Below are 8,953 nucleotides of genomic sequence, written 5' to 3' on the forward strand. Positions count from 1 at the left end.
TGATGACATCCACTCCTGATCAGCTATCATACCTTTCCTTGGGAGAATCATGCCCTCTACTAACACATTATCATTCATTCCAGTCTCTGAAACAGAAAACTACTTGTTTTACTCTCCCGGGGCTTGATTAGGCAACCACTGATATCAAACCTGGACACTACCAAACCAGCTGTCAGCATGACTTTCTCAGGATCAGGCCACAGACATAATCCTGCAGCAGTGAACAGCTGACCTGCTGCATGCAGTTGGTGTTTATGGCAGCTGGAGCCAGGCACCCCACCTTCCCTCCACCCTTGGGTGTGCTGCTCAATGCTGGCCATTTGGCATGATGCAAATGTTTGCACAGGTGGTTACAAGATGCTCTGCTTTCAAGTGCTGTGTTGAACGCATTGGCTGAATGCACCTCTGGCATCTGTCCCTCTGAAGGCTCTTCCAGTTCTTCATGACTGGCAGAGGTGTTATCTTCCATCTTCCAGACTTTTGTAGATCACAGGAGACACTTTCCAGAGAGGAGGTCTGGCTAAACCAGCAGCAAGCATGAATTCCTGCTCATTGGAATTCTTCCCTGCAAGAGAAGGTCAGGGATGCAGGTCAGTACACTCTTTGACTTGGCTTGATAATATTAACAAAATCAGTACTTTGCCCATAGGAGCTAGCAACCATCTGACACCTAATAGACCACTCAGGCTGGATGACATGACATTGACCCATGTCAACCCTGGCTAATGACAGTATTTCTTAATCCAGCAGGAACAGCCAAAGATCCATGCTCTGATCCTCTGCAGAGCTCCTGCGGAGTTTGTTATGCTCTTGGAGAGAAGTGGCAATCTGTGACAGGTCAGACAAGAAATTCATTATCCCAGGAAACATTAGAGGTGTGTTGTCTCATTATCTTGGGCTAAAGTTCAGTCTTTTCACCCTCGCACACTGGCAGGGGTTGATGTTGTTGATGATTACCTGGGCAATAAGGGCACACGAACCTTGCTAGCTCATGTTGTTTTTATGTGTGGTCTTCCTCGTAACAAGAAATTACTGGTTCTGTGCCAATTATTTTCTGAGGTTTGCCAGCACGTGGCTTGGGTATGACTAGCCTGAGAGAAGGGGAGGTGCTGGGGAAATGTCAGCCAAGGAGCAACAGTGTGTGTGTGTGTGTGTGTGTGTGTGTGTGTGTGTGCGTGCGTGCGTGTGTGTGTGGTGTGTGTACTTTGAGCCAAGGAGTTTGCTTGTTCCCTGCAGAGGCATGATCACACATAGCCTTGCCTGCCTACTCTCTCCCAAGGCATTTCACTTGGAAAAAAAGAAGGCCTTACCCTGGCAGTGCCCTAAGAAAGAGAGTGCATTAATCAGGGAAAAGTGGCCAGAAAGAGGCCTATTCAAATTCAGGGAAACTGGTGACAGGCAAGGCACAGTGTCTTGGAAAATGCTGTTGGGTCAAAGTACTTACAAAAGAGGTTTGTAGGACTCAGGGACCATGTCCAGTGAGAACAGGGGTGAATATATCTGGAGACAGATGTAGGGGACAGAGCTTTCTGCATCCAGATACAAATATTTTTGAACACGATTGACCCCACTGTCAATTTTCACTTGGTCAGCAGTGGTAGCTAAAACAGGATTTACCATTATGTCTGGCCAAGGCTAGTGCTTCTGTCTGTATTGCACTAACCAGCAAAACAGAGCCAGCTTGTAAATGTCAGGGAAATATAAACCATATTGGGCAGAAAACTGCAAATAAAAACATGATTGTATAAATTACTGTTTTTTACCAACTACTCTCAAAATCTCTTCTTCAGTATAAATTCAGACTATTACAGATTCAAAAATGCAGTAGGCTAGAGCACAAAAAGCCCACACCAGTTTCAGTCTGCAGAGAATCTTTCTAAAATCATGGTTACTTGGGCTGCTTTCCTTCCCTCACAACACTCCTCTCATCTTCTAATCCATAAACACTCAGCCGAGATCCACATAATATTAATTGTTCAACCTATGAATTTCATAAATGCTTTTGGCACTTTAGCAGACCCATGCCTATAAAACAACTGTAATCTCAGTAAAAAATATTGCTGATCCCACCTACAGATCTAACCTTGGATTTGGGTTGCAAGCTTAGTACTGCATGTCTTGTCCAGAACACACCACAGAAGCCATGCAGAAGGTGATGAGTTTTCTGACAGGCCTTCTGAGTGCACAGTTGCAGTCATCTGTTTGCAGCATCCCCAGTGCCCACCCTGAGTGTCTCTGTGGAGTACCTGGTACCCACCAAGTTCTGTCTCTATGGAGGAAGGAAATTTGTCCTCTGGAAATCAGTAAGTTTTTTTCGAGACTCAGTGCCCACCAGGTCTCCACTTCTGCCAGATTCACCACTCTATATTTTTTATTCCCTTTCTGTTGTGTTTGATTCAGAAATTTCAGATTCCCATCCCAGGTTACCAGGTTGCACATGATACAATGAGTGAGGGGAAAGATGTGTTGTGTTATTCAATCTCAGTCCCACCAGGCTTACCATAAAACCAGAACTATCTCCTGAAGTAAGCAAGGTCTTTGACTGTATCATGATCCAAGCATTTTGGACTGATGTGACAGTCCAACTGTTACACCTATTTCTTTGGCAGGAGGTTGTAATCCCATAGCATAGGTTGGCAATATCAGCTCAGCTTTAGCATCATTTTTAGGACAAAGCACAGCTTGTCACACCTGCCCTTTATCTTCCCACATGGCTAGGTGCAAATCCTTGTTTACTGGCTTGCTTAAACTTTAGCTAAGCCCTAGTTTAACAAAAAAACAAGTGGGACAGTATTCACCTACTCCTAAATTTGCCAGGACTGTATCTCTTCTGCTCCTCCTCTTTTCAACAAAGCCTCCATGCATACAGGGAAGAGTGGACAGCTCTGTTCCCTGCCAAAACCCTGGAGATTTTCTCACTGCCATAAAGATGGCCCCTGCCTCTGTGCTCCCCACTAGTGCCAAAGGTCCCATCTGTACTAGTAAACAAAACACACCCAGGACACACATTTGACTGAGCCCTATGGATGCACTTGCCCATGCATGGCCCAGACAGTGTGACACTGGGACCCTTTACCAGAGGCAGTTTGGATGTGATTGTTCCATTTTAAGAGGGAAGAGAGCTTAGCCATGTGCATGACAGCTGGGCCATGCCTCCTGCTCTCAGGGCAAAGGACTGCCCCAGCCTGTTTTATTTAGTAGCACAGACACAGCCACGCAGGACTAACACCATGCCAGGCTGGTCAGCCTTGGCACAGCCTGAGCTGTCCTCACTCCTGTTCCCTGCCCAGCTCCCCAGGCCTTCTCCTCTGGTTGACCTTGTTGGACATTTATTTGGGTAGTTTTGGGCTGAGATACAGAGCAAAGTGTTAAATTGTGCCTGGGAGAGCAGCAGCAGCAGCAGCTCTGTGCTTTGGCGATGAAGGAGAGGGGCAAGATTGAGGCAGCCACGGCAGCACAGCGGAGGACAGGACTCCCAGGCAGAGGGGATCCGTGCTATTAACAGTGCCATGAGGGAACAGCTGTTCCACTTACGGTCCATGAAATATTAACAAAACAAACTTCAGGAACGTGATAAGGATGCATTCTGGGATTAATGAAGCACTAGAGGAACTGTAAGATCACAGTCCTGCAGCAGAGAGGCTCTGAAGGAAAGCCACCGCTCTCGTCTGTTGCTTTGATATGTAGTACATAGACATGTAGTCAAGAAGCCCTTTGTGCCAAGCACCACTGAGACAGGATTAGCAACAACCACATGTACAGACCTGGGGAAATTGGTGCTGAACCCAACCACATCTCACCACTCAGAAGGACAGATAGAGGCTTTTTCCTCACTGGGCACATCATTAGGGGCTTGAATGCTCCAGGTTTTGTACACCTATGCAGGCTACAAGAGCATTCCCTCTTCCTAAGACAGGCTGTGGATTTGTCCAGCCTCCCTTGTTGATGTTTAATATCCACTTCCCAGGGCAGGAAGAGACTTACAGCTGGGGCAACTGGAGCAGCACAAGGTGGAGCTTGTCACAACTCCTGCATCCCCACAGCCGGTGCTGCTGCAGTGCATGGGAGGCAAACAGCTGAGCACAGACAGAGGAGCACCACACTGATGCCAGCACTCATGCTACCAACACACCACCCGAGTAGAGGAAGGTGTTCAGCATTTCAAATGTCATTGTATTGCAAACTAGACCCTGGGGAACTGCCCCGTACCCAAGGAGTCGATGATTTCATGGTGATGTAAAAGTCAAAACCTAGCTAGACAAGTTCAGGCAGCCAAACTATGAGTATTTTACGGCATTTTCCTGCCTTCAGTGTAGATTCACTAATCAATATATATCCAAGGGGGGCAAATCATTAATACCTAATTTCAAGTGTTTGTAAAAGATAGTGTGTTACACAGGTGGAAATTTGTGCTAGGGGGCACACAGATACTGCACCACAAGAATATCCTGGCTTCTGCCACAGAAAGCTAATGCAAGCAGAGTGACGCCCCTACTTTGTGAACCAAAAAAACAATTCCCTCCAGCCATTCAGCCTAGCTAGTACATTACAACCTAAAACCATCTTGGTGGAAGGAAGACGGTAAGAGGAGGTAGGTCCATGTGCTTGCATGGCTTTCTCCTGATTATGCTACATCCCAGATTTCCTCATTCTGCATAGTCCCAGGTACCAGAAAATGTCAGGGGTAATAAAATGGCTGCACTGGGGTTTGGATACACCATTTTCCATTAGGAACATTCTCTCCAAACTTTTGGTAAAGACTATTTTTTTAAAACATTGTTTTATTTTGCTAAAAACCATTTGAGCTAAGAAAGCCCTAGAGAAAATCACTAACAACTTGAGTGAGATTTTAAAGTGTCTCTTCTCCCATCTCCCCCTCGGTATTACTGGGGAGGAATTATTCACAGTTTATTTCTCACTATCTTTCATGAGAACTGTTCACTGAGGTGACGAACATTTACATAAATTCACCTGATCTGGAAGTACTGCACCATTTCTTAGTTTTCCTATACTATATTCATGGGCAAATGGGAAAATTTCAGTAGAGAAGTGGTTAATCTTTACTGCAAATTGTAGCTGCAGCATGCTCAGGAAGAAACAGCACAGCTGGCAAAATAATCTCCCTCTAGGGCCTGATTTAAACCCCAGGAAAGCCAGAGAGTGTCTTCCATGCTTTTTAGTTCAAGCAATATTTACGCTGTCCATCTCTTGGACCTCTTACACTCTTGTAAAAATTGGATGGACCTGCAGGCCAAGACATCACAAAAAATGGAAAACATTTTCAGGTCTACTTATTTCATTTGGGCAAAATCATCTTTGAAATAGGGTGTTGGGTGTTTTATTGCAAAGAGACAGAAAGAGGAAATCCTGGAACAATTACTTCTAAAAAAAAAAAAAAAAAAAAAAAAACTTTTCTTTGCATTTCAAAGCTTCTGAGTATTACTAAAGACCAAGCTATATTTTTTCTATTTGATAAATGGCATACCTGGAAGCTGTTTGCTATAAATAGTTCAGGGACAATGAAACTGTTGCATTGGCTCTTTTTATTCCTCGATAATTCCAGAGGAGGTGGGGAGGGGAAAGATGAGAGACATGTCTATAGAAAACCATCATTATGTTTTCTTTGCTCACCTGTCTGTATGATTAAGACTTAGGGGTATATAGCCAAAGTGTGTCTTCAGCCTAACAAGGCCAATATTTCCAAGATCCTCCATCAGTCAGTGAAGAGAGATGTCTAGCTCAGCCTGTCTGGAGACCCCTCCATGATGTCTCTGCCAGTGCATGCCATGTGGAGAGGGAGGTGGTGGGCAAAGGGGTGGTGGTAGGGCAGATGGATGCCTTGGTCCCAACCACCCCTTGTTGGGAGGGTCTAACCTGCAGCACCTCAGGAATGGGGATGGGGTTCCTCAAGCGCACCTCATCAGATCTGGCACCTGCTCAAGCCCTTCACAGGGGCATGAGTCTCCCTGCACAGCAAGCACTTTCAAGGAAGGAAGAGTTGCTGCAGTTCGGCTCTATGCAGGGCTGGGAAAGATTTGGTGAAGTCTGAAGAGGCCAGAAAACCCAGGAAGAAATTTCTGAGAGTACCAAAGGGCTAGGACAGCTTTTCCTAAATACAGCTTGAGTTGTCCAACTTTCAGACCATCTCAGGTGGAGATAAACAGAAAAAGGGCAGCTGTGTGGGTATGTATGAGCCAAGACATTTACATTTCTGGCTGTCATAGTCCAAAAAAGTAGACAAGTAGCTTCTCTTGCTGTTCTTAGAGATGGAGAATAACCAGAAGGTATATTTTCATAACTGGACACCATTAAGAACACCAAAAAAGCCCTCAGCTGCCTGTTATAAGAATTTGATTCCAATACAAACTTGTTCCCTGAGCACAAAAAGACCACAGTTATGGAGCAAGATGCTCTCAGCAAGGAGGAAAGGAAGTCTAGGTGTGACGCCTGTCAGTTCATGCAGGATTCATCACTAGCCCCTTTGTTGTGACTGAAATAAACTTGCTTAAAAATTGCAATCCAAAGCCACCAGGGATCAGTCTATTGTCAAAGTTATATGTTACAAAATATTTGTATTGTGCATATACTTATGTACTGTAAATATCTTCCATAACCATCTAATAAAGCTTTTTTAAAAGTCTATCTCAGAAATTATTTTTTTAAAAAGAAATATGCCATGCACAAATTTCCTGTCCTTGCTCTAAGTAGCAACTTTGATTTCCCTGTTGCTACTATGACTCTTATGATTGTGAATATGGGTCTTTTACCAGAGCTTTGGAATTTGTCATAGGCTGTGGTAGATAATCCAAAGCCCTTGGTGTTTTCAGAGAGGTAAAGACAAATTCTGATAATTTATGGAGGGCTGAAAGCTAATCTTCATAGATGCAGAATTCCAGGGAGAGTTTGGCTTTTTGATCATTAGTCCTTAACAGCATCTAAAGTATTCTTTACAGCTTGCAGTTATATATATATTCACACCAGCCCTGTTCCAATATAGGCTTGAGGCTTGGCACGTTTCCCAGATAGTAGTTGTGCGGTCTCAAACAACCGAGGTACAACACACAGCCTGAGCCCGCTGCTGACAACGCAGCTAGGGCAGCATCCTGCCACTGCTGCCATGGGGTCTGCGGCTCTGAAGTTCCCCATGTAGCCATCCCTGGCACGTGCATCCGCAGGACACCTGTCAGCTCTTGCTTCAAAATGTCATTAAGGGCTGGATGGGCATTATCTGATCCGAGAAGGACTTGTCTGGATGAATTATTTCTACAGTGAGGATCCTGCAGTATAATGTTTCAGCTAAAGTTTAGTGTCCTTACTCTTCCAGGCATGGAAAGCAAGAAAACACGTCGAGAAGGATTAAGAGGATTAGATGACTCTTCACTGAGGGGACTGGTTAAATAATCCTCTCTCACATTCAGGTGAAGAAAACTACCAAGAGGCAATCCCAAAATGGGCACAACTGATGAAATTGGACTAAACAATAAAAAGTAACCCTGTAAGTGATCTGTGCCTGAAAAAATATCTCTTCACATAGAAGCATGTGTCTTAAGAAATTTAAAAGTGCTTTAATTATTCAGTGAAGGGAATGTGGATATGCAACTTGCTGGGTGCTTGCAGCCAGGCAGACACTAACGATGGCATTTAAATATCCCACAGGAAGGGGCTTTCGCTTGAGTGTCTTCTGAGAGCTGTGCACCTATTTGAAATTGGAGGAGCTGGGACAAGAGAAGGAGAGCTCACCAGGGCTTTTAGAACCCAACCTCTTTTCTGCCTACTGGCAAAAAATTAAGAATAAAATAAATTCATAACTCGGGGGGGTGGCTGTTCCCTGCACCCATAGCCTGGCTGGGTGTCAACCTACCCAGAGGTGAGGAGTCATGCTGCAGCATCCCATCAGGTGTTTAAATGCATGTTAGCTGTACATGAACCAGCTGCTGATTTCAGAATAGCTCTTCTCACTTAGACCTGAATGCACTTGAGGAGCTTTGCTATATCAGGGTGCAAGTAAATTGTCATGCAGATGTGTTATATTCAAATAGTGACCTTCATAATGAAAAGATGGCTCTAGTCTCATTCTAGCCATTTGAGATTTTGCCACTGACCAATAGAGGGGCTCTCTGTAGTCCAAGAAATATCAGGTAAATGCAAATACAGCTAAAGTGCAACCAGTGTCAACATTTTAAAAGTTCTTTCCACTTCATTAGCCAGAAGCTGAATGTGTAGGTGCTACCTGAAATGGTAATGATGAGTACGTGACTCTTGCTCTGTGTATAGCAGAGCAGTATCATGCAGCATGGTCCCCAGAACCAGAGGGAGGGAGCATGACCCTGCTGTCCCAGCAGTCTGGTCCCATGCTCTGTCAGCTATTCAGCCAAGCCAGGTTAAGGACATGTCATTACTCGGTTACTGTCCTGACCTCCCTCTAGTTCCTATTGTCCCATGAGCCTTGAATGCCTTGTTTTACAGTGCTGGGTGAAAAATGTCCCCAACAAGCAGTGCTGGGACATGAAAGCCTGATCTTTCCTAGGCTGAAGGAACTGAATCCAGGTCTTTCATTTCCCGGGGAAATGCTGTAGTCATCTTTCATTACACTTGAGGCAGATAGCTGCACAGCAGCCACCGGTGCCACAAGAGAATTTAGTGAGGACCCTGCTCCCGGAGGTGTGGGACACAGGTACAGAGACCAATGTATGGGCCCCAAGGGAACCAGGTGGGACCTGTGGAGACCTCTGAGTGAGATGTGGAACCAACCCGTGCTCCGTGTTCAGAAGCTGGGGCCAAACATGGTGGTGTGTGGTGAGTGTGGGCAACGTGTAGGCACTTACTGTTGCATGGCTTGGATCATCTGGAGGGACAGGTTGGGTCCGTGGCGACTCGGTTCTGTCTCAGTCCCTCTCCAGATCCCAATGATCAATACCACAGGTAGGCTGCCAGGTTTACTTCTGGGATCACT

This window comes from Athene cunicularia, assembly GCF_003259725.1.
Source record: "Athene cunicularia isolate RWA chromosome 1 unlocalized genomic scaffold, athCun1 chr1_part1, whole genome shotgun sequence".
NCBI lineage: Eukaryota > Metazoa > Chordata > Aves > Strigiformes > Strigidae > Athene > Athene cunicularia.